Source organism: Hyla sarda, chromosome 2 (genome assembly GCF_029499605.1).
Source record: "Hyla sarda isolate aHylSar1 chromosome 2, aHylSar1.hap1, whole genome shotgun sequence".
Taxonomy (NCBI): domain Eukaryota; kingdom Metazoa; phylum Chordata; class Amphibia; order Anura; family Hylidae; genus Hyla; species Hyla sarda.
In genome coordinates this window covers 309,664,096-309,688,628 of record NC_079190.1, presented here as the reverse complement: position 1 = coordinate 309,688,628, position 24,533 = coordinate 309,664,096, and the positions used below count along the sequence as shown (strand labels likewise).

The window sequence follows — 24,533 nt, the reverse complement described above, 5'->3', positions numbered from 1 at the left end:
TCATGTGGCAAATAAACACTTAGTGTGAATATGGTAGAAGTCTTTTACAACAAAAACGGCACATATTCGATTTTGGTTATAAATATCATAAATATATGATTACATTGGAAATTATATTGTATAATACACTTGTGTTTGTGGCAGAAAGCACAAAGGTCCAATCTCTATTACGTCGGAGCGGTGCCGCTATCAAATGTGAACACCGGCAGAAGTTAAAGAAGGGGGTTAATTTGATGTAGTTCGACAGAGGGTGTGGTGCAACAATACTAACCGCATTCTTAATGTCAATAACATTAATGTTAACCCCCTTCTTTAACTTCAGCTGGTGTTCACATTTGATAGCGGCACCGCTCCGACATAATAGAGATTGGACCTTTGTGCTTTCTGCCACAAACACAAGTGTATTATACAATATAATTTCCCATGTAATGATATATTTATGATATTTATAACCAAAATCGAATATGTGCCGTTTTTGTTGTAAAAGACTTCTACCATATTCACACTAAGTGTTTATTTGCCGCATGATTGATTTAGAGGAAATGACAAGTCTTAAGAACATAAAAATCCATACAACAATTTTATTGCTTCTTGCTCTTCTAATTAAGATAATTGAAACAGCCATGTATAAAAAGACCACTGTTACTATTAGAAAATATGACTACTGAAGAAAGGGTCAGACATTATTAAGCACCCTGAAACGCGTCTAGTTATTTTTATTTTGTATTTATGCCACTCATGCCACTTGTCGCTTAGAGAGTTATTATTGCAAAGGACCCTGGTTGGCTATACTCTGGACAGTTGCACTCTGCACTCGGTATCATCGGGCGGTATCACCCGGGCCCTGCGCCGTCAGGACCAGCCGCCGTCTGTGCATGCCAGCACACATCTCTGCAAGTTCATCTGCAGCTCAGCGAGGGATTGCTGACTAGAAAGGAGCACCATAGGAACTGGTAACAAAACATTGTTTATTCCATCATTTGCTACAGTTTGTAGTTCACTCAAATAATCCAACCAGAGACAACTTATTATTGTAAAATCATTGTAGCGACCATTGCTCCAACATAAAGGACAGTTACAGTTCATAAGTCTATCGGTGTCCATCAATGGGCACAACTTGCAATACTAATAATAACTAATATAACAAAAGTGGCATATAGAATATTTTTGCATGATGTCATATATTTTTTTATTATTTGTATTTTAACATTGTTTCTTCTCCCACAAGGGCCATGTGAGAGTGGAATATAAAATATTATAACAAATTTTTAATAAATTATTGGAATAATTGAAGCACGGTCTTATTGCAACTAGAGATGAGCGAACTTACAGTAAATTCGATTTGTCACGAACTTCTCAGCTCGGCAGTTGATGACTTTTCCTGCATAAATTAGTTCAGCTTTCCGGTGCTCCGGTGGGCTGGAAAAGGTGGATACAGTCACAGGAGACTCTTTCCTAAGACTGTATCCACCTTTTACAGCCCACCGGAGCACCGGAAAGCTGAACTAATTTATGCAGGAAAAGTCAGCAACCGCCGAGCTGAGAAGTTCGTGACAAATCGAATTTACTGTAAGTTCGCTCATCTCTAATTGCAACATTATTACTATTTAAACACTAACCTTGAGGTGGGGGATACTGTTTTTCTGTTCTTTCGATTAATTTACAAATCTGTGAAAAAGAAATATATTGCCCAGACCTTCCAAGGTAGTGTAATTTAATTATATGAACGATAGAAAACTGGGTCGTACTCCAATAATAATTCAATGGTTATTTATTAAAAATGTATAGTGCATTATTCCTCACAGGGCCCTTGTGAGAAGAAACACATATAATAGATATACAAAATTAGATATATAAAATTAAAATATAGAAATATTATAAAAATGTATCACTGGCATATAGAGTAGCTCTATGTTGATGAATTCATATATCGTCTTTAGAGTATTGTAAAGGTATAGATGTCCTTTTGTATGATAATTATAAGTCAAAGTGGATACTCTGTTACCGGTCCTGGGTGATGTGGCTGTGTCAGCTCCCGTGCCCGGATGGCGGTCAGCGGTCCTAGATGGTGCTGTGGCTTTGTCTTTCAAGATCCAGGTGTTTATGCGGTATTGGTCGTCCCAGGCTAGTGGCACTGGCAGGTGCCGATGGTGATTCGCCGGGAGGCCGTGCGCTGGCAGGCGCTGCTGGAAATTTGTCAGGAGACCAAGCGCTGGCAGGCGCTGATGGTATCGATCTCCTCACCGCTGGACTTGGAAGCCGGAGACTACAAGCTGGGTAGATGGAGCTTGCCTCGTGTAGATGGCGTGTGACGTCAGCTTGAGCCGGAGCTGACCAGGTAAAATCAGGACCGGACACTAGTCTAGGTCGACTAATGCGTGGGGAATCCACAATGTGATGGATTTGCTCCGTAAACTAGAGCTTAGATTCATAAAGAGCATATATGCCAGTGAACAAAATCAGTGCATAAGACTAGACGCGTTTCAGGGTTCTCAGATACGACCCTTTCCTCAGTAGTCTACTGAGGAAAGGGTCGTATCTGAGAACCCTGAAACGCGTCTAGTCTTATGCACTGATTTTGTTCACTGGCATTTATGCTCTTTATGAATCTAAGCTCTAGTTTACGGAGCAAATCCATCACATTGTGGATTCCCCACGCATTAGTCGACCTAGACTAGTGTCCGGTCCTGATTTTACCTGGTCAGCTCCGGCTCAAGCTGACGTCACACGCCATCTACACGAGGCAAGCTCCATCTACCCAGCTTGTAGTCTCCGGCTTCCAAGTCCAGCGGTGAGGAGATCGATACCATCAGCGCCTGCCAGCGCTTGGTCTCCTGACAAATTTCCAGCAGCGCCTGCCAGCGCACGGCCTCCCGGCGAATCACCATCGGCACCTGCCAGTGCCACTAGCCTGGGACGACCAATACCGCATAAACACCTGGATCTTGAAAGACAAAGCCACAGCACCATCTAGGACCGCTGACCGCCATCCGGGCACGGGATCTGACACAGCCACATCACCCAGGACCGGTAACAGAGTATCCACTTTGACTTATAATTATCATACAAAAGGACATCTATACCTTTACAATACTCTAAAGACGATATATGAATTCATCAACATAGAGCTACTCTATATGCCAGTGATACATTTTTATAATATTTCTATATTTTAATTTTATATATCTAATTTTGTATATCTATTATATGTGTTTCTTCTCACAAGGGCCCTGTGAGGAATAATGCACTATACATTTTTTATAAATAACCATTGAATTATTATTGGAGTACGACCCAGTTTTCTATCGTTCATATAATTAAATTACACTACCTTGGAAGGTCCGGGCAATATATTTCTTTTTCACATATTTTATTATTTTTGCAACTGTGGTATAGTTGCATGCCCTGTTGACCTCAGGCAGTATTTATACACTAATTGTGAGCTGCACTTGCACCCCTTTTTTTCTTTCTTCTAATTTACAAATCTGTTTAACTTTCCGGAGCCAGTTGATATATAAAAAAAAGTTTTTGCCTGGAATACCCCTTTAAGTTTATGTGGGCTACATAAAAAAAAAAAAAAACATGCCCTCCCTGCACAACACCCCATGTCCCCTTTGCACAACAACCCATGCCTCCCCTGCACAACATCCCCATGCCCCCTGCACAAGACCTCATGCCCCCCCAACCAAGACCCCATGACCCCCTGCACAACATCTCATGCCCCCCTGCACAAGACCCCATGCCCCCTTTGCACAAGACCCCATGCCCACCCTACACAAGACCCCATGCCCACCCTACACAAGACCCCATGCCCCCCTGAACAACATATCATGCCCCTCCTACACAAGACCCCATGCCCCTCCTACACAAGTCCACATGCCCCCCCTGCACAAGAACCCATGCCCACCCTACACAAGACCCCATTACCACACTACACAAGACCCCATGACCACACTACACAAGACCCCATGCCCCCCTGAACAACATATCATGCCCCCCTACACAAGGCCCCATGCCCCCCCTACACAAGGCCCCATGACCCACTTCACAAGACCCCATGCCCCTCAGTTCCCCCACATTAGGTGTGCAGTACAGTTCCCCCACATTAGGGGTGTAGTACAGTTCCCCCCACATTAGGTGTGCAGTACAGTTCCCCCCACATTAGGTGCGCAGTACAGTTCCCCCCCCCCCACATTATGTGCGCAGTACAGTTCCCCCCCACATTAGGTGCACAGTACAGTTCCCCCCCACATTAGGTGCGCAGTACAGTTCCCCCACACATTAGGTGCACAGTACAGTTCCCCCCCCACATTAAGTGCGCAGTACAGTATCCCCCCACATTAGGTGTGCAGTACAGTTCCCCCCCACATTAGGTGCGCAGTACAGTTCCCCCCCACATTAGGTGCGCAGTACAGTTCCCCCCCACATTAGGTGCGCAGTACAGTTCCCCCCCACATTAGGTGCGCAGTACAGTTCCCCCACATTGGGTGCAGTACAGTTCCCCCACATTGGGTGCAGTACAGTTCCTCCACAGACATACAGCCTTCAGCCAGATTAACCACTCCCCCAACAGGCATGTAGCTCCTCCCCTCCCCCTGCTCTGTCTCCACCTAATCTACCACGGGGAGGTTGCAAGTTTGCACGGGGAAAACACAGAGCGGGGGGGTGAGGGGGAGGACATACTGCACGGGGAAAACACAGAGCAGGCACAAGAGGACAGAGGTAACCGGGGTATCCTTGTGTCCTGAAAAGATTTTTCGGGACACAGGGATGCCCGAATGTGACGGGGGCCCCCTGAGGGCTGCAAAAATATTCATTGTGGGCCGCATGCTGCCCGCGGGCTGCATGTTTGACACCCATGCTTTAGGTGTTTCACAGGAATAGCAGCAAAGTGGTCGTGAAAATTCTAAATCTTCTTTTTTTTTACACTAACATGTTCTTGTAGACCCATTTTATTTTTACAAGGGATAAAAGGAGAAAAAGCCCCCCAAAATTTGTAACCCAATTTCTCTTGAGTAAGGAAATACCTTATATGTGAATGTAAAGTGCTTTGTGGGTGCACTAGAGGACTCAGAAGGGAAGGAGCAACAATGGTGTTTTGGAGAGCGAATTGTGCTAAAATTTTTGGGGGCATGTCACATTTAGGAAGCCCCCATGGTGCCAGAAAAGCAAAAAACACCCGACATGGCATACTATTTGAGAAACTACATCCCTCAAGGAACGCAACAAGGGGTACAGTGAGCCTTAACACCCCACAGGTGTTTGACAAATTTTCAATAAATTTGGACCCGAAAATGAAAAATGATTTTTCTCACTAAAATGCTGGTGTTACCCCAAATTTTTCATTTTTACAAGGGGTAATAGGTGAAAATATCCCTATTTGTAACCCCATTTCTCTTGAGTAAGGAAATATCTCATATTTGGATGTGAAGTGCTCTGTGGGTGCACTAGAGGGCTCAGAAGGGAAGGAGCGGCAATGGAATTTTGGAGAGAGTATTTGGTTGGAATAGAAGTCGGGGGCCATGTGCATTTACAAAGCCCCCATGGTGCCAGAATAGTGGAGCCCCCTACATGTGAACCCATTTTGGAAACTACACCCCCTTTGAAACAGTAGGCTGTGCAAATGAAAAATTACATTTTTCATTTTCACTGACCATGGTTTCAATAATCTGTAAAAGCTCACTGCACTCCTTATTACGTTCCGTGAGGGGTGTAGTTTCCAGAAATGGGGTCACATGTGGGTATTTTTTTTGCGTTTAAGTCAGAACCGCTGTAACCAGCAGCCACCCCTGTGCAAATCACCAGTTTAGACCTCAAATGTACATGGTGCGCTCTCACTCCTGAGCTTTGTTGTGCACCCGCAGAGCACTTTGCGTCCTCATAATGGGTATTTCCGAACTTTGATAAAGTGTATTACAAGTTTTGGGGGTCTCTTTTTCATTTTACCTCTTATGAAAATGAAAAGTATGGGGCAACACCAGCATGTTAGTGTAAAAAATGTTATATTTTTTTACATTAAAATACTGGTGTAAATCCCAACTTTACTGGTAAAAGGAGAAAAATCCCCCCAAAATTTGTAGCACAATTTCTCCTGAGTACAGAAATACTCCATATGTGGCACTAAACTGTTGCCGTGAAATACAACAGGGCTCAGGAGTGAGAGAGCGCCATGTGCATTTGAGGCCTAAATTAGGAATTTGCATAGGTACGGACCCGGATGCAAGAATTAGACTTGCCTCTGATACCAAAAATACCCTACGGCAGTGTTTCCCAAACAGGGTGCCTCCAGCTGTTGCAAAACTCTCAGCATGCCTGGACAGTCAATTGCTGTCTGGCAATGCTGGGAGTTGTTGTTTTGCAACAGCTGGAGGCGCCATTTAGGAAACACTGCCGTATGAGTCATTTTTCAATTTTATTGGGTAGGGGGGTTGGGGGTAACTGTGTAGGGGTATGTGTATCTGTAGTGTTTTACTCTCTATTTTATGTTAGTGTAGTGTTCTTAGCGTACATTCACACAGGCAGGGGTTCAAAGCGAGTTTCCAGCTGGGAGTTTGAGCTGCAGCAGAAACTCAATGTAAACCCCTGCCCGTGTGAATGTACCCTGTACATTCACATGGGGGGAGACAGACCTCCAGCTGTTGCAAAACTACAACTACCAGAATGCACTGACAGGCCAGTGCGTTCCGCATGAAGAAAGATGATGTTCATTCTTCAAGAGGTATCCGCTAGCAGAAATCAATGGTAATAAAAATTTCCGCCCGACATAGTTTTTGTGCCGAATTTGCTCGGAAATGGATGACAAACCCTTTACTTCTTTCTCCCCCATTTCTGCACGAATTCCGCACAAATTCCGCTCGAAAAGAAAATTCTTTTTTTTTGGCACGTAAATTTTTCAGCGTGAATTCCTCTTGATTTGCTCAGTGTGAACGCACCCTAACTCAGTGTTTCTCCATCAGTGTGTCAAAACTACAACTCCCAGTAGGGATCGACCGATTTCGTTTTTTTAGGGCCAATACCGATAATCGGTGGAGGTTAGGGCCGATAGCCGATAACTTATACCGATATTCCGGTATAAGTTATCGGCTATTTATCCCCCTGGCGACACCGCTGCAGATCATTGATTTAAAGCGGGCGCTTTAAATCAATGCACTGCAGTGGCTTTTGCGGTGCCATAGGCCACCGCCACCACCACCACCCGCTTCTCTCCCCCTACCTGTCAGGGTGGTCCGGGCCATCCATCCTTCCTGTAGTGTCCGGCGGCATTAAGGGTGGAGGGTGAACTGGTCCGGGCTGTCCTTCTCCGGCGGTCATCTTCTCCACTCCGGGCAGGCTCCGGCCTAGTACGCTGCATAGACGCCGCTGCGCAGTGACGCCCGCGCGCAGCGACGCACCTGACGTCACGGGCGTAGCGGCGTCTATGCAGCTTCTAGGCCGGAGCCTGCCCGGAGTGGAGAAGATGACCGCCGGAGAAGGACAACCCGGACCGGTTCACCCTCCACCCGGAATGCCGCCGGACACTACAGGAAGGATGGATGGCCCGGACCACCCCCATTACGGGTAAGTTTAATTTTTTTTATTGACTCGGAGGGTCTTTCAGTGCATGCTGAGAGCTCTAGTTATGCAACAGCTGGAGGGGCACAGTTTGGAGACCACTGTGTAGTGGTCTCCAAACTGTGGCCCTACAGATGTTGTAAAACTACAAATACCAGCATGCCCAGACTGTCCAGATGTTGCTGAACTACAACTCCCAGCATGCCTGAAGTGCCAGATGTTGCAGAACTACAACATCCAGCATGTCTGGACAGGCACGGCATGCTGGGATTTGTCGTTTTTAAACATCTGGAGGGCTACAATTTGGCGACCACTGTATCGTGGTATCCAAACTGTGGCCCTTCAGATGTTGCAAAACTACAACTCCCAGCATGCACAGACTGTTCAGGCATGCTGGAAGTTGTAGTTCTGAAACATCTGGAAATCCATTGTAACCGCATGGACCTACAGAATAAAGATAGTGTCATTTTTGTAGAACCTGCTCTTTGTAGAATCGTAAGCCCCCAAAACTTACAAAATAGTTTTTTTTTTTTTCAGTTTTGCCCCACAAGTATTTTTTTTTTGTTTCGCCTTAGATTCTGTGGTAAAATGATTGATGTCATTACAAAGTACAATTAGTGGCGCAAAAAACAAGCCATCATATGAGTCTGTAGGTGCAAAATTAAAAGTGTTAGGGGATGAGGAAAAAACAAAAGTGCAAAAATGAAAAAACAAAAACAGTATCCTTAACCCCTTAACGACGCAGGACGTATATTTACGTCCTGCGCCGGCTCCCGCGATATGAAGCGGGATCGCGCCACGATCCTGCATCATATCGCGTCAGTCCCGGCGCTCATCAACGGCCGGGACCCGCGGCTAATACCACACATCACAGATCGCGGCGATGCGCGGTATTAACCCTTTAGAAGTACCGGTCAAAGCTGACCGCCGCTTCTAAAGTGAAACTGAAAGTGACCCGGCTGCTCAGTCGGGCTGTTCGGGACCGCCGCGGTGAAATCGCGGCGTCCCGAACAGCTGATCGGACACCGGGAGGGCCCTTACCTGCCTCCTCGGTGTCCGATCGACGAATGACTGCTCCGTGCCTGAGATCCAGGCAGGAGCAGTCAAGCGCCGATAATGCTGATCACAGGCGTGCTAATACACGCCAGTGATCAGCATAGGAGATCAGTGTGTGCAGTGTTATAGGTCCCTATGGGACCTATAACACTGCAAAAAAAAAAGTAAAAAAAAAGTGTTAATAAAGGTCATTTAACCCCTTCCCTAATAAAAGTTTGAATCACCCCCCTTTTCCCATAAAAAAAATAAAAGTGCAAAAAAAATAAAATAAATAAACATATGTGGTATCGCCGCGTGCGTAAATGTCCGAACTATAAAAATATATCATTAATTAAACCGCACGGTCAATGGCGTACGCGCAAAAAAATTCCAAAGTCCAAAAAAGCGTATTTTGGTCACTTTTTATACCATTAAAAAAATGAATAAAAAGTGATCAAAAAGTCCGATCAAAACAAAAATCATACCGATAAAAACTTCAGATCACGACGCAAAAAATGAGTCCTCATACCGCCCTGTACGTGGAAAAATAAAAAGTTATAGGGGTCAGAAGATGACATTTTTCAACGTATACATTTTCCTGCATGTAGTTATGATTTTTTCCAGAAGTGCGACAAAATCAAACCTATATAAGTAGGGTATCATTTTAACCGTATGGACCTACAGAATACTGATAAGGTGTAATTTTTACCGAAATAGAAACGGAAGCCCCCAAATTTTTACCGAAATAGAAACGGAAGCCCCCAAAAGTTACAAAATGGCGTTTTTTTTCCGATTTTGTCGCACAATGATTTTTTTTTCCATTTCGCCGTGCATTTTTGGGTAAAATGACTAATGTCACTGCAAAGCAGAATTGGTGACACAAAAAATAAGCCATAATATGGATTTTTAGGTGGAAAATTGAAAGGGTTATGATTTTTAAAAGGTAAGGAGGAAAAAACGAAAGTGCAAAAACGGAAAAACCCTGAGTCCTTAAGGGGTTAAAGGGGTACTACGCCCCTAGGTGGGTGCTGCATACCAGATTGGGGGGGGGGGGGTCCCCAGAGGTGAGATCCCCACAATCAGACATCTTATCCCCTATCCTTTGGATGGATGTCTTAGGGCCAGAGTACCCATTTAAGGTACTTATATATGGACACTATTGTATTATGACAATACAGTGTCCCCATATATTGTTCATAAAAAAGTGCCCCATCTATAGATTTCCCCCATAAATACATAATACAGTGTCCTCATATATAAGTACCTTTATATATAAAGTTACCCCAGGCGCTTCTCTGGCCTCTCAGCTGCTCTGGCTTCTGTAGTCTGACAGACTTGGTTCTGTTTAGTCTTGAGAAGAGACGTTTAAGGGGGATATGATAAACGTATATAAGTATATTAATGGCCCATACAAAAAATATGGAGAAAAACAGTTCCAGGTTAAACCCCCCCAAAGGACGAGGGGGCACTCCCTCCGTCTGGAGAAGAAAAAGTTTAGTCTCAAGGGGCGACATGCCTTCTTTACCGGGAGGACTGTGAATTTATGGAACGGTCTACCTCAGGAACTGGTCACAGCAGGAACAATTAACAGCTTTAAAACAGGATTAGATACATTTCTGGAACAAAATAACATTAATGCTTATGAAGAAATATAAAATCCCATCCCTTCCCCAATATCGCACCACACCCCTACCCCTTAATTCCCTGGTTGAACTTGATGGACATATGTCTTTTTTCGACCGTACTAACTATGTAACTATGTTCTTCTGTGAAGCTATGCTCCTCCATTCATTGGGCAAGCAGTGTCGCCAGTGACATCCCTGTGACGTGTGTGCCGTGCAGTCCCCGAAAGTCCAGCAGAGAGGTAGTGGCAGGTAATTCAATCACTTGTCTCCTCTCCAGGTAGCCTCCAAGCCTTTGCATTCCCGAATATCGGCACTTCCAGAGGACACTGATCCCTCCCTTCTTTTAGCTTGTGGGCCAATGAGAAGGATACAAATACAGTTGTCAGAGGTTAGCAACATCCCTAGCAACCAATAGGAAAGTAGTTTAAAGATATAATTGCGCAAGCACACACTGCAAATTTGATTACGAATCTCGCATGGAAAAATAGTGAACGAATATGCGAAATTCGTGAACATAGGACAAATATTCGTCCATATATTTGCAAAATATCGCAAATTCAAATATGGCCTATGCCGCTCATCACTACTTATGATGCGCAGCGCGGCCCTGCTGCTGCCTGCCGTCGAGCCAGTCACAGCCAGGGCCGGACTGGGACCGAAAATAGGCCCTAGACAGACAATTTTTTGAGTGGGGGTCTGTGCAGTCAGACCCCCACCAAAATAAAATGGGCTTCATAGTCTAAAATCCCCACGGTTGAAGTGCCTCTCCAGTTGTTGCAAAGCTAGAACTCCCATCATGTCTGCAGAGCTTCAGGCATGATGGGACTTGTAGTTTTAAAAGAGCTGGAGAGCCACAGATTAGGGGACAGTTTCACTCATCATCACTGCAGAAATTACAAAGGATTACAGCTCTGATAGGATAGTCGGGCAGAACACACAATGATATCATGACTTACAGGAGACATCTTAACTGTTGTTATTCCTTTTCTTTTTAATTTGGTCCAGACTACAGGACTTCTTCCAGCTACAACCTCTCTGTAGAGTTTGATGCCCGAACATCACTGGCTCCTCATTCTCTGTATAAAGAGAAAATAACCATTATACCCCTGCCAGATACTGTACCCACTGAATATACCCCTGCCACACACTGTTTCTTCTGTTTGGCGCAATCTCATCCCTGTACGGTCCTCCTTCAGACCTCTAAAGGCTGCTGAATGTCCACTTACCGCTGGTGTGCGTCATCTCATAGTTAGCAATGCAGTCGGGTGGAAATCAGCCCAAAGAATGAACAATGTTCATTCTTTGGGCAGACTTCCATTCCACTGCAGCAATTCCACAGTGTGCACAGCACAGCAGAATCCAGGGATGTGGAATTCCTATCGCCCGACGCCCGAGACTAGCAGTTTTGGGCGCCGGGCAGGTGAATTTGTCCGGCCCTTAGCCCGGCTTCGGGCAAGCAGGGCCGGACCTGACAAGTGCGGCGGCGCTCTGCAGTCTGTATGGAGCGGGCTCCCGACTCCTGCCCGCTCCATACTCTGCAGCCTGTGTCCTGCGATGCAGAGCAGGGGAGATGAGAAGCTGTGTATTGGTCTTCTCTCCCCTGCTCTGCAGACGTGCGGGGGGGAGATGAGGGGGCGTGGCTTATGTCTCCCCATGCAGACCTGCGTCCTCTGCCTTCACTCCCCCCAGTTGTAGCTTCGGAGAGCTGAGGGGAGGAGACACGTCTCCACGGGGAGACTGTATGCGGCGCTCAAAGGGGAGTATGGAGCGGGCTCGGGATTCCTGCCCGCTCCATACTCTGCGTCCCCCGGCTGTTTTCAGTAGCCGGGGGCCGCCGCTAATAGCCAGCATGCGGCGATCGCCGCGGTTGGCTATTAACCCTTTAGATCACCGCTGTCAGCTTTGTGAAAGCTGACAGCAGCGTCTAAAGGGACATGTGAATGCTCCCTGGTGGGCTAGTGGGGTGGATCGCCCCCCCGCAGCGCGATCGCAGGGGGGCATCCACTATAGAGGTAGCCGGAGGGCTTACCTCTGTTCCCTGCTGTCCCGGCTCTGTCATTGATGGAGCCTGGCTGGACTAGGCTCTATCAATGGATCACAGATCACACAGAGTAATAGAGTTCAATAGAATCTATTCATCTGTCTGAGGAATCTAATGATTCCTCATAAGTCTAATAAAATGTAAAAAAAATAAAAAAATAAAATAAATAAGTTTTAATAAAAGTTTGAAAGACACACATTAACCCAGTGGTCTTCAAACTGTGCCCCTCCAGATGTTACAAAACTACAATTCCCAGCATGCCAGAACAGCCGTTGGCTGTCCGGGCATGCTGGGAGTTGTAGTTTTGCAACATCTGGAGGGCCACTGTTTGAAAACCGCTGCTTTAACCCCTTCCATGTTAAAAGTTCAAATCACCCCCTTTTCCTATATAAAAACATGCAAACATAATAAAAATAAACATATTTGGTATCGCTTTGTGCGTAATTGTACAACCTATTAAAATATAACATTAAGTATCCCGTATGGTAAATGTAATTTTTTTTCTGGGATATTATAAAAATTGCAAATCTGTGGTTTGGTACAAACCACAGATTTGCAATTTTTATAATATCCCAGAAAAAAAAGTTAAAAAGCGATTAAAAAGTCAGATCAATACCAAAATGGTACCGATACAAAAAACAGATTATGGCGCTAAAAATTAGCCCTCATACAGCCTGGTATGCAGAAAAAAAATAAAGCTACAGTGGTTAAAAAATGGCAATTACATTTTTTTTTCAAGTTCAGAATTAGTAAAACATGACGTAAACAATACAAATCAGGTATTGCTGTAATCAGGCGGCCTAAAGTATAAAACTAACATGTTACCTCAACCACAAGATAAATGGCGCAGAAAAGAAAACCGCCAAATCTGCAAAATTATCTTTTACTATTTCAATTTCACTTCCCTTAATATATATATATATATATATATATATATATATATATATATATATATATATATATATATTTATATATATAAATTTGGGTTCAGAGAATATGTTATTGAAAAATTAAGAGGTATCCTTATAGTAGGTAGTTATGGCTAATATAGGGCGAGGAGGAAAAAATTAGAGCGTAAAAGCGAAAATTGGCTGGGACAAGTGGATCATCATGAGGGACAAGTAGATTTTGCTCCATTTTAGTCCCGTGGACAAGTAGTTTTTTATAAAATTTCCACACCCCTGAGAATCCTATTGAAAACGTCAGAAATCCACTTGCAGCAGAATCTCACTGACAGAATATCCTAAGTGTGAAGGAGACCTAAGTGCCCCTAGACCCCTTAGTACTCTTTTAGACCCATTTTTCTCCTCCTCCAGACCCCCCAGACTCCTCTACCCCCCTGTCATCCCCCTTAACACTTTTCTGCCCCCCCAGCCCCCTTCTCCTCCACACTCCCACCATTAGACACATGCTTCTTCACACTTTTATGCCCGCACCCATCCCCCTTTAGTCATCTACATTTACACTTTTTGCCTCCCCCCTTCTTTCACCTTGTGGAGGAGGCTTGGTCGGCAGGCAGCAAAGGGAAGAGACGCTCCAAGTTCCTCTCCTCCTCGGAGCAGCCGGGGCAGGGACGTCCATGACGTCAGGGCGTGCCTGCACACGGTCGTCTGCTGCTCTTAAAGCAGCAGTGTCCCTGCCGTTACCGGCCAGAATGAAGCCTTCTGCAGGGTAGGAAAGGGGGGGCTGAGGCCAGAATCTACTACACCGTTGCTACTACATCGGCGGCTCACGGCCTGGCACATCTCCCCTCCCGGACGCAAGTCTCCACGGGGGCGAAAATTTTTACCTCACACCAGGCCTTAGTCACAGGCCCGGCCTCCTGACACTGCTGTGCTGCCATGTCATCCGTGGTGCCGGATTTCAATTCAAATTCCCTTCAGGGCACTAAGCCCTAAACTAGGTTTACCCCTCTAAAATATCAATTTTATTTAATCACTTAAAACAGGGGTCCTCAAACTACGGCCCGCGGGCCACATGCGGCCCGCGGAGCGCATTTACCCGGCCCGCCGGGTGTTTTTGCCTTAGGACATCCATGTGTTCCGAAAGATGGTTTTGGAACACAAGGATGCCTCTGTGAAGTCCCTGCGGCCCGCGTTTACTTTAAAAACGCGGGGACCGCCGGGAACAAGCGCACGCAGCGACGTCGCATGCGTGCGCCCATGGCAACCGAGCAGAGGAGCGGAGAAGAAGCAAGGACGCGCGCGCTGGTAGTAGGTAAGTGTTTACCAGCGGCGCGTCCCTTCGGTGTTCTGACCACCGATCCTCCGGTCCTGCTATGGCCGGACCCGAGGAGCGGTGATCGGAACACTGAAATGGGGCAGTACACAGGCATACAGCCTCTAGCCATACTTTATGGCTGGAGGCTGTATGCCTGTGGGGGAACATACTGCCAACGTAATTTGGGGGACTACACTGCCAGCCTAATATGGGGAACATACTGCACCTAATGTGGGGGAACTATACTGCACGTAATGTGGGGGAACATACTGCACCTAATGTGGGGGAACTGTACTGCACCTAATGTGGGGTAACTATACTGCACCTAATGTGAGGGAACTATACTGCCAACCTAATGTGGGGGAACTATACTGCCAACCTAATGTGGGGGAACTATACTGCACCTAATGTGGGGGAACTATACTGCCAACCTAATGTGGGTTGCCTGATGAAGCTGCGCATGCGCAGCGAAACGCGTTGCATCTAATAAATCCATTGATTTTACTTGGCTGCCTTATGGTTCCTCTCTGCGCCAGACAAACTCCTGACTCCCTGGTCATTCGTTTTTGATTCTACTCTCACCCAGGAGGGCTGCAGTGGACCTTCTTCCATATCTCTTCTGCTCTTAACCTTGTTGTGTGTGGGCGCACAACCAACTTCGGTAAGCGGCTTGGGAATCACCGTCCCCTACCCCCACCTGCAAGATCTACTGATCCCGCACATGAGGCGCCTTCCTTTCTTTCTCTAAACCTAATGTGGGGGAACATACTGCACCTAATGTGGGGGAACTATACTGCCAACCTAATGTGGGGGACTATACTGCACCTAATGTGGGGGACTATACTGCACCTAATGTGGGGGACTATACTGCACCTAATGTGGGGGAACATACTGCACCTAATGTGGGGGAACATACTGCACCTAATGTGGGGGAACATACTGCACCTAATGTGGGGGAACATACTGCACCTAATGTGGGGGAACTGTACTGCACCTAATGTGGGGGAACTGTACTGCCAACCTAATGTGGGGAACTATACTGCCAACCTAATGTGGGGGACTATACTGCACCTAATGTGGGGGAACTATGCTGCACCTAATGTGGGGGGACATACTGCACCTAATGTGGGGGAACATACTGCACCTAATGTGGGGGAACTATACTGCCAGCCTAATGTGGGGGAAATATACTGCCAGCCTAATGTGGGGGACTATATTGCACCTAATGTGGGGGGACTATACTGCCAACGTAATGTGGGGGACTATATTGCACCTAATGTGGGGGAACATACTGCAAGCCTAATGTGGGGGACTATATTGCACCTAATGTGGGGGAACTACAACCTAATGTGGGTGAACTATACTGCACCTAATGTGGGGGGGAACTACAACCTAATGTAGGGGAACTACTACCTAATGTGGGGGACTATACTGACAACCTAATGTGGGGGGAACTGTGCTGTGTCCTTAAAGGGGTAGTCCACTAATAAGATATATGTGTGCATGGGAATTTATTCATGTTTTGTTATCTATAGTCCGGCCCTCCAACGGTCTGAGGGACCGTGAACTGGCCCCCCGTTTAAAAAGTTTGAGGACCCCTGAATTAAAATATCCCAATAATTGTGCTCAAAATAAAACAAGTTATAGTGTATTAAAAACACACAACCCGGTCTGGATACCGGTCCTATAGACCTTTTTGTTTTTCTGGAGGTAGTTCTTAATCATCACTTCTTTTATTTGTTAGGGCTATAATACATTCCCTTTTAATAGAACTAGCATGAATGCCCTATTTTCCTTTCCGGGTTGCTATTTAAAATACTCCTATCCCCAGCATCCCCCCGGCGTTTCGCAGATAGAAACTGGCTTCATCAAGGTGTAGGATACTAATGCTATGGTGCCGGAGCCAGCTGCATATGGAGCCCAGCCCCAGACTCTCATGTAAGGTTGGGTATCAGGTTTTTGATAAAAAAAAAAACGGATTCCTCAAAACCTGACTAAACTGTATCAAAACTTTTGTACAAATTTTTATCTGGATACGGTTTTAAAAATGATGTGAATAAAGTTTCACTTGTTTGATTGAAATTCCAAGAAAAAAAAACAGTGGAAAGTCAAAAACCGTATGGTGCTAACCGGACTGAAATGTACGCACATACGGTTCTGTACGGTTCCCATTGACTCCCATGTTAAAATAGAAGGTATACAGTTTAAAACAGTTTTTCACCCAGGTCAAAAACCCTGGTAGGCCACGGTTTTCTGTCCAGAAAAAAAAAGTTGAAAAACGTATGGTTTGAAAAACGGAGACAACTGTATACAATATGGTGCATACGGTTTTGAACTGGAAGTCTATGGGCATGGTTTTCTGTGTGGTTGCATACGTTTTTTTTTTTTTGGGTGTGAACCCGCCCTAACATGTCTCATTTAACACACGGTGCCCCAGCCTGGCGGGTGGCGGCATAGTGGTTTCTCAAGGCCACACACAACCTAATAGATTCCTATAAACCGCTAATCAATATAGAATAAAACAAATTTATTTAGCTAATTTAACCACATAAATATAATTTACAGAATAAAATGCAATTGCTTATATTCCAAATCAAGGTAAGATAGGGATAGAGAAGAAAACAAAAACAAATCAATCAAAAGGGGCTCTAGAAATAAGTAAAACAAAAACTGTCCCCTAAAGCCCCTTATTACCTTAAAGGGGTACTCTGGTGGAAAACTTTTTTTTAAAACAACTGGTGCCAGAAAGTTAAACAGATTTGTAAATTACTTCTGTTAAATCTTTACCCTTCCAGTACTTTTAACCCCTTAAGGACACAGCCCTTTTTCACCTTAAAGCGGCACTGTCATTGTTAAAAACTTTTCATATATTGCAGGACTCATTATAATATGACATTTCACAATATACACCTGTTAACATTTTTTTAAAATTTTCACCTGAAATTCAAGTTCAAAATAGCCACCACTAGGGGTCGCCTGTCTTTTAGCCAGACAGACTAGTCTAGATTTTACAGCATACTGGATACCGTCCGTAAAGCATACCGGTATCCAGTATAGGATTTTTATTGTGTATGCAAAACTACAGATAAAGGATGTGTGGACATGCTGGGAGCTGTAGTTTTAAAACAGCTGGAGGCAACACTGCTCTAACAGTTATTTACAAACATTGCAGCTTCAGTTGTTACTAAACTACAACTCCCAGCATGCTGAAATAGTCAAAGCTTTCTCGGACTCCTGAATGACAAAGAAGTTGATCAGACATTCAGGAGTCTGTGAAAGATGAATGACACACATAGTGACAGCTATGCTCATTAGCATCCAGCTTTACTAGGAGAAGATAAAACAGATAGAACATGTATTCATAAAAATGCTGTACTTTTATCTAAAAAATCCTTGTACCAATTTTATAAAGATCTATTCTTATATTTATACATTTTATCCTGTTATGAATTCACCATAATGTCTTCTGATTACTGCAGGCAAGCTCCAAGTATCTTCCTATGACACAGCATAAAATCAAAGAGAAAAGGGTTACAGAGTAGAGAGTACTGATTGGCTGACTGCACAGGCTTGCTCCTGTGAGGGAGACAGACTGACACGCCCCCTCCAGCCTGCACAATCAAAAAGTAACTCACCAGCAGATAAATGCTTATATCTCTGGATGAATAGATCCGAGACACATAAAAATTATATGCACATGATCAGGATTGGGTCCTGAGTAACATATCACTTTTTTTTGCACTATGACAGGTACACTTTAAGGACTGAACCCTTTTTCGCAATTCTGACCACCGTCGCTTTACGAATTAATAACTCAAACGCTTTTACCGAATATTCTGATTCTGAGATAGTTTTTTCGTGACATATTCTACTTTATTTTGGTGGTAAATTTTCGGCATTACCTGCATCCTTTTTTGCATTTTTCTAGCTTTGAAGCTCTCTACTTGTGAGGAAAATGGATATTCCAAATAAATTTAATTTTTATTCACAAATACAATATGTCCACTTTATGTTTGCATCATAAAATGGACATATTTTTGCTTTTTGAAAAAATGTGAGGGCTTCAAAGTAGAGCAGCAATTTTCAAAAATTTCATGAAAATTGCTAAATCTGAAGGGACAGATGTTACAGAACTACAACTCCCAGCCTGCCTGGGCAGTCTAGGCATGCTGAGAGTTGTAGTTTGGCAACATCTGAAGGGCTGCCATTTGGGTACCACTGTAACAGTGATCTCCAAACTGTGACCCTCCAGATGTTGCAAAACTACAACGCCCATCATGCCCAGGCAGCCTTTGGCTGTCTGGGCATACTGGGAGTTGCAGTTTGGCCTTCCTAGTGGCCACAGTAAAGATCACTTTACTTTCATTTCCACCGGAGTACCCCTTTAACCCCTTAACTATGGAGGACGTAAAAGTACGTCCTGGTGAGGTGGTACTTAATGCACCAGGACGTACATTGACGTCCTAAGCATAATCGCGAGCATCGGAGCGATGCCCGGATCATGCACGGCAGGTCCCGGCTGCTGATCGCAGCCAGGGGCCCGCCTGTAATGGCGGACACCCGCGATCCCGCGGATGTCTGCCATTAACCCCTCAGATGCCGTGATCAATACAGATCACGGCATCTGCAGCATCGCGGTCATTAAAATGGATGATCGGATCGCCCACAGCACTGCCGCGGCGATCCGATCATCCAGAATGGCAGCCGGAGGTCCCCTCACCTATGGCTGGGCGGTATACCGGTTCAGTATAGAGTGCCAGCGCCGAGGTGTATTACCCCAGGTGACGAGAGTATTACCCCAATGGGGGCAGCGCAGCTGGGCTAATAATTAATTTTGGGGGAGGGAGGGGGGAATACCGTTATATACCGTTGAACCGCCATAAGTAAAAAAAAAAAAAAATACCGCGATACACATTTTTGGCCATACCGCCCAGCCCTACCCTTGCCTGCCTCAGCTGCCTTCCCGGCGTCTTCTGCTCTGATCTGCCTTCCCACAGACCAAAGCAGAAGATGACCGATAATGCTGATTAGTGCTATGTCCTATACATAGCACTGAACAGTATTAGCAATCGAGTGATTGCTATAACTAGTCCCCTATGGGGACTATTAAAGTGTAAAAATAAAAGTAAAAAAATAAAGTAAAAAAAATTTGAAAAACCCCTCCCCCAATAAAAACGTAAATTGTCCCATTTTCCCTATTTCACCCCCAAAAAGTGTTAAAAAAATATTTTATATACATATTTGTTATCGCCGCGTGCGTAAATATATGAACTATTAAAACAAAATGTTAATGATACCGTATGGGGAACGGCGTGAACGTAAAAATAAAAAAAGTCCAAAATCGATGCTTTTTTCTAACATTTTATTCCCCCAAAAATTTATAAAAAATTGATTAAAAGTTATATATAAGCAAATATGCTATCAATAAAAAGTACAGATCACGGCGCTAAAAATTAGCACTCAAAAAATGAGCAAAAAGAGCCGCTTATGCGGAAAAATGAAAAAGTTATAGGTCTTCAAAATAGGGGGATTTTAAACGTACTAATTTGGTTAAAAGGTTAGCGATTGTTTTTTTAAGCACAACAGTAATAGAAAAGTAAGTTATCATGGGTATCATTTTAATCGTATTGACCCAAAGAATAAAGAATACATGTCATTTTTATCGTAAATTGTACGGCGTGAAAACAAAACCTTCCGAAATTAGCAAAAAAAGGTTTCTTTTTAATTTCACCACAAAAATAATTTTTTATGGTTGCGCCATACATTTTATGGTAAAGTGAGTGATGGCATTACAACGGACAACTGGTCACGCAAAAAACAAGCCCTCATACTCATCTGTGGATGAAAATATAAAACAGTTATGGTTTTTTGAAGGCGAGGAGGAAAAAACGAAAACGTAAAAATTCAATTGTCTGCGTCCTTAAGGCCCAAATTGGCCTGCGTCCTTAAGGGGTTAAAGGAGATATCCAGTGCTGAAGAACTTATCCCCTATCCTAAGGATAGGGGATAAGTTTGAGATCGCGGGGGGTCTGACCGTTGGGGCCCCCCGCGATCTCCTGTACGGGGCCCCGGCAGCCCGCAGGGAGGGGGCGTATTAACCACCGCACAAAGTGGCGTCTGACACGCCCCCTCAATACAACTCTATGGCTGAGCCTGAGCGCTGCCTTCGGCAATCTCCGGCTCTCCCATAGCGATGTATTGAGGGGGCGTGTCGGCCGCCGCTTCGTGCGGTGGCCGATGAAAGGATCTTCAACTCCTCACTATATGCCCCTGGCATAAGTGCCCTAGTTCCACCTTGGTTTGTGTGCCCCCCCCCCCCCCCCCCCGGCACCAGGAGAGCGTCTCCCTCATGGGAAATTGACAGACAAGTAGGTATGAGGAAAACACTCTGTCTTTATTATTATCAAGTATCAGTATATGAAAGTGAAGGGCGTATCTATCAATTTGTGGAGTTGACGCAAGTAAATGGTTGGTACCATAGTTGTAGTTTTAGCCAATTAAGAAAGTTTCAGTTCTTCAAGCGATGTCAGCTACGGGAAACTAAACTTATGAAGAACAGGACCTTGAAAAAGACTGAGAACTTGGAAAAAGAGATAAGAAAGAAGAACAAAAAGAAAAAACAATACTGAAGGAGAGTTCTCCTCCAGCCTTTCAATCCCCTCTTAGAGCCATAATATTTCTTCAAATAACATGGTTCTATTTCAGAGTGTTCTTATAATGCTGCACGTACGATTGTCCTGTGGGAAGGGATAGATACATAGAAAGATTGCTTACACTCTTAGAGAGGATTTTTTGGATACAGGGGAGGAAACACATGGCAATAAAGGCAGCAATCAACAGTATTATACCCAACACTATAAACAACTGTACAATGGCTTGTTTCCAATTGGTAAGCCATCAGAAATACTGGCTCCAAGGGTTGACGACACCGGAGTTCCTTTTTAATTCTATAGATAAGTCGTCTAGCTTTTTGATAGCTAGGGTTACCTTCCCATTAGGGCCAGTGTTGTCTGGGATATAAGTGCAACATACATCCACCTTATCTATGTATTTACACATCCCTCCCTTTTCAGTCAGGATCATATCTAGGGCCATCCTATTCTGGAAAGTCATTTGGGAGGTGGCCTTTAACTGTTCTGCAGTTCTTTTAAGGGCGTCCTTGGTATAATTTACAAACCGCTGTTGGTTGTAATAGATATAACTGACCCAAGCTACATTTTTATTCACTGTTACATACAGGATTATTGATTCAAAACCGGCAGCAACTTCATCCTTGGCTTTAAACTCATCGGGAACCCCTCTTGTGACCCCTATTGCATCTATATAGACATGGGGGTCGAAACTTCCTGCAAGGGTGTCCCTTGTGTGTGTAGTGTAAGGGTGCGTTCACACTACGGAACACGCGGAGACCCATTCACGCTGCGGAATTTCCACCACTGAAATTGTTTCGCGCAAAGAAAGAACATGTTCATTCTTTGTGCGGATTCCGCGAGCGCTGCATAGCCGTCAATGGTGATGGCTCAGTGCCCCGCGGCTCTAGCGCCGAAGCAACTCCGGCGGCTGCCGCCAGGCGGAATCTCCGCTCGCGGAATTCAGCGAGCGGAGATTCCGCAGTGTGAACGCACCCTAAGAGAGAGCCTGTTCAACTGTTTCCTCTAATGGAATAATGTGTATGGGCATGATGATTTTAGCTAATTCGCATTCCCCTTTCCAGGGGGTATCCAGAATTCTTCCGACTTCGTGAGGAGCTGGAGGTCAGGGCTGTCTGTTAGTACCTCTGGTTGGGTCTTCGGGTCAGAGCTGTCTGCTCCCGTTATTACCCCTTTCACTGCTTTCTTTTTGTACAGCTTGATCCTAGTGGCGTGGATCCAGGTAGGGGAATCGTTGATGAGTACAGCTGTGCGGCTTACTGCTACCACAGAGGTCGGGGGACCGTAGGAAGTCAGCCTGGGACTTCTTTCCTCGCAATGCTTTGACCAGTACTACGTCTACTACTTCGAAGGGATGAGTTGGTTCCTGTGAAGAAAGAGGAGCCTTCTAAGAGATTTTCTTCTCAATGTCTGACAGGGTTTGAATAAGTTGCGTTACATATTGGTTCCTGATTTGGTCTAGGTCACCTTCTAGAGTCACCAAAGTTTTTTTTGCCCAAGGCGTGGGGAAGGGTCTACCCATGAGGATTTCAAAGGGGACAGGTCAAGGGTCTTGTGTGGGGTCATTCTAATTTCAGCTAATATGATGGGAAATATTTATTTCCATTTATCGAATGTTCTCCCTGTTGCTTTTCTTATTTTTTCCTTGATTGTCCGGTTCATCCTTTCTACTATCCCAGAACTCTGTGGGTGGTAGGGGATGTGGAATTTCCACTGTACCTGAAGTTCTTTAATAAGTTTGGAGGTGAAAGCTGGACCCTTATCAGACTCGATTACAAGTGGAAATCCCCATCGGGGGATGATGTGTTGTGTGAGTATGTGTGCAGTGGTTTTTGTATCTTCTCTCTTGGTAGGGAATACTTCAGGCCATCTGGAGAACATGTCTACAATGGCAGGGACATATTCTTGTTTCCCTTTGGCAGGAGGGGGGCGGGGGGTTACAGTTCATTTCCCCCCGCTCTGCGCACCGATCGAAGTCAGTACAGAGCGGGGGGAACACGGACGGCGAGGGGGGGAACATGGCCCGACTTACCCGGACCGCAGCGGAGGCGACATCCCGTTGCAGCGGCGCGAGCAGGTGGAGCGGCGGCCGGAAAGTGTGGCGGAGAAGGCTGCAGTGAAGATCGCGATAAGTGATCTTCACTGTGGCCTTCTAAAAGCTGCAAAACTACAACTCCCAGCATGCCCACACAGCCAAAGGCTGTCTGGGCATGCTGTGAGTTGTAGTTTTGCAACATCTGGAGGGTCACAGTTTGGAGACCACTGTGTAGTGGTCTCTAAACTGTGGTCCTCCAGATGTTGCAAAACTACAACTCCCAGCATGCACTGACTGTCTGGGCCTGCTGGGAGTTGTGGTTTTGCAACATCTGAAGTGGCACAGTTTGGAGACCACTATACGGTGGTCTCCAAACTGTAGCCCTCCAGATGTTGCAAAACTACAACTCCCAGCATGCCCAGACAGTCAGGGATGCTGGGCGTGTAGTTCTGCAATATCTGTCCCTTCAGATGTTGCAGAACTACAACTCCCAGCATGCCTGGACAGTCTGGGCATGCTTGGAGTTGTAGTTTTGCAACATCTGGAGGGCTACAGTTTGGAGGCCACTGTTCTTCCCCAGTTGTTGCATAACTACAACTCCTAGCATGCCCAGACTGTCCAGGCATGCTGGGAGTTGTAGTTCTGCAACATCTGAAGGGCCAGATATTGCAGAACTACACACCAAGCATCCCTGATTGTCTGGCCGTGCTGGGAATTGAAGTTTTGCAACAGCTGTAGGCACACTGGTTGGGAAACACTGAGCTAGAGTCTGTTTCCTAACTCAGTGGTTCCAACCCGTGCGCCTCCAGCTGTTGCAAAACTACAACTCCCATAGTGCACTGACAGACCGTACATGCTGTGAGTTGTAGTCTTGCAACAGCTGGAGGCACATTGGTTGGAATCACTGAGCTAGTCTGTTTTCTAACTCAGTGGTTCCCCACCAGTGTGCCTACAGCTGTTGTAAAACTACAACTCCCAGCATGTACGGTCTGTCAGTGCATTCTGGGAGTTGTCATTTTGCTACAGCTGAAGGTTTGGGGTGCCCCCCCCCCTTGGGGTGCCCCCCCCCCCCCATGTGAATGTACATGGTACATTCACACGGGCGGGTTTACGGTGGGTTTCCGTGAACCCATGCCTGTGTGAATGTACCCTAAAAACACTACACTACCAAATAATACAAAGTAAAACACTACACATACACTCCCTTACACGTCGCCCCCCCCCCCCCCCCCCCCAATAAAAATGAAAAACGTCTCATACGGCAGTGTTTCCTAAACGGCGCCTCCAGCTGTGGCAAAACCACAACTCCCAGTGTTGCCGGATAGCCATAGACTGTCCTGGCAGGCTGGGAGTCTTGCAACAGCTGGAGGTACCCT

At 45.3% G+C, this 24,533-nt stretch overlaps 1 protein-coding gene and 1 long non-coding RNA gene across 3 annotated transcripts in view; one reads left to right on the top strand and one right to left on the bottom strand.

The window, feature by feature from the left end:
• The window catches only part of SCUBE3 (signal peptide, CUB domain and EGF like domain containing 3), a 1,482,089-nt gene that overhangs the window by 797,515 nt on the left and 660,041 nt on the right, over positions 1 to 24,533 (top strand). The gene's annotated exons all lie outside the window — the stretch shown is intronic.
• LOC130356329 (uncharacterized) lies at positions 10,281 to 14,310 on the bottom strand. Of its 2 annotated transcripts, none has more exons than XR_008888851.1 (3): positions 14,042 to 14,310; positions 11,168 to 11,287; positions 10,281 to 10,558 (listed from the first exon to the last, which is right to left on the bottom strand). It is a non-coding gene; the product is annotated as an uncharacterized LOC130356329 (long non-coding RNA). The 2 variants fall into 2 exon arrangements; XR_008888850.1 differs by lacking the exon at positions 14,042 to 14,310 and adding an exon at positions 13,743 to 13,814.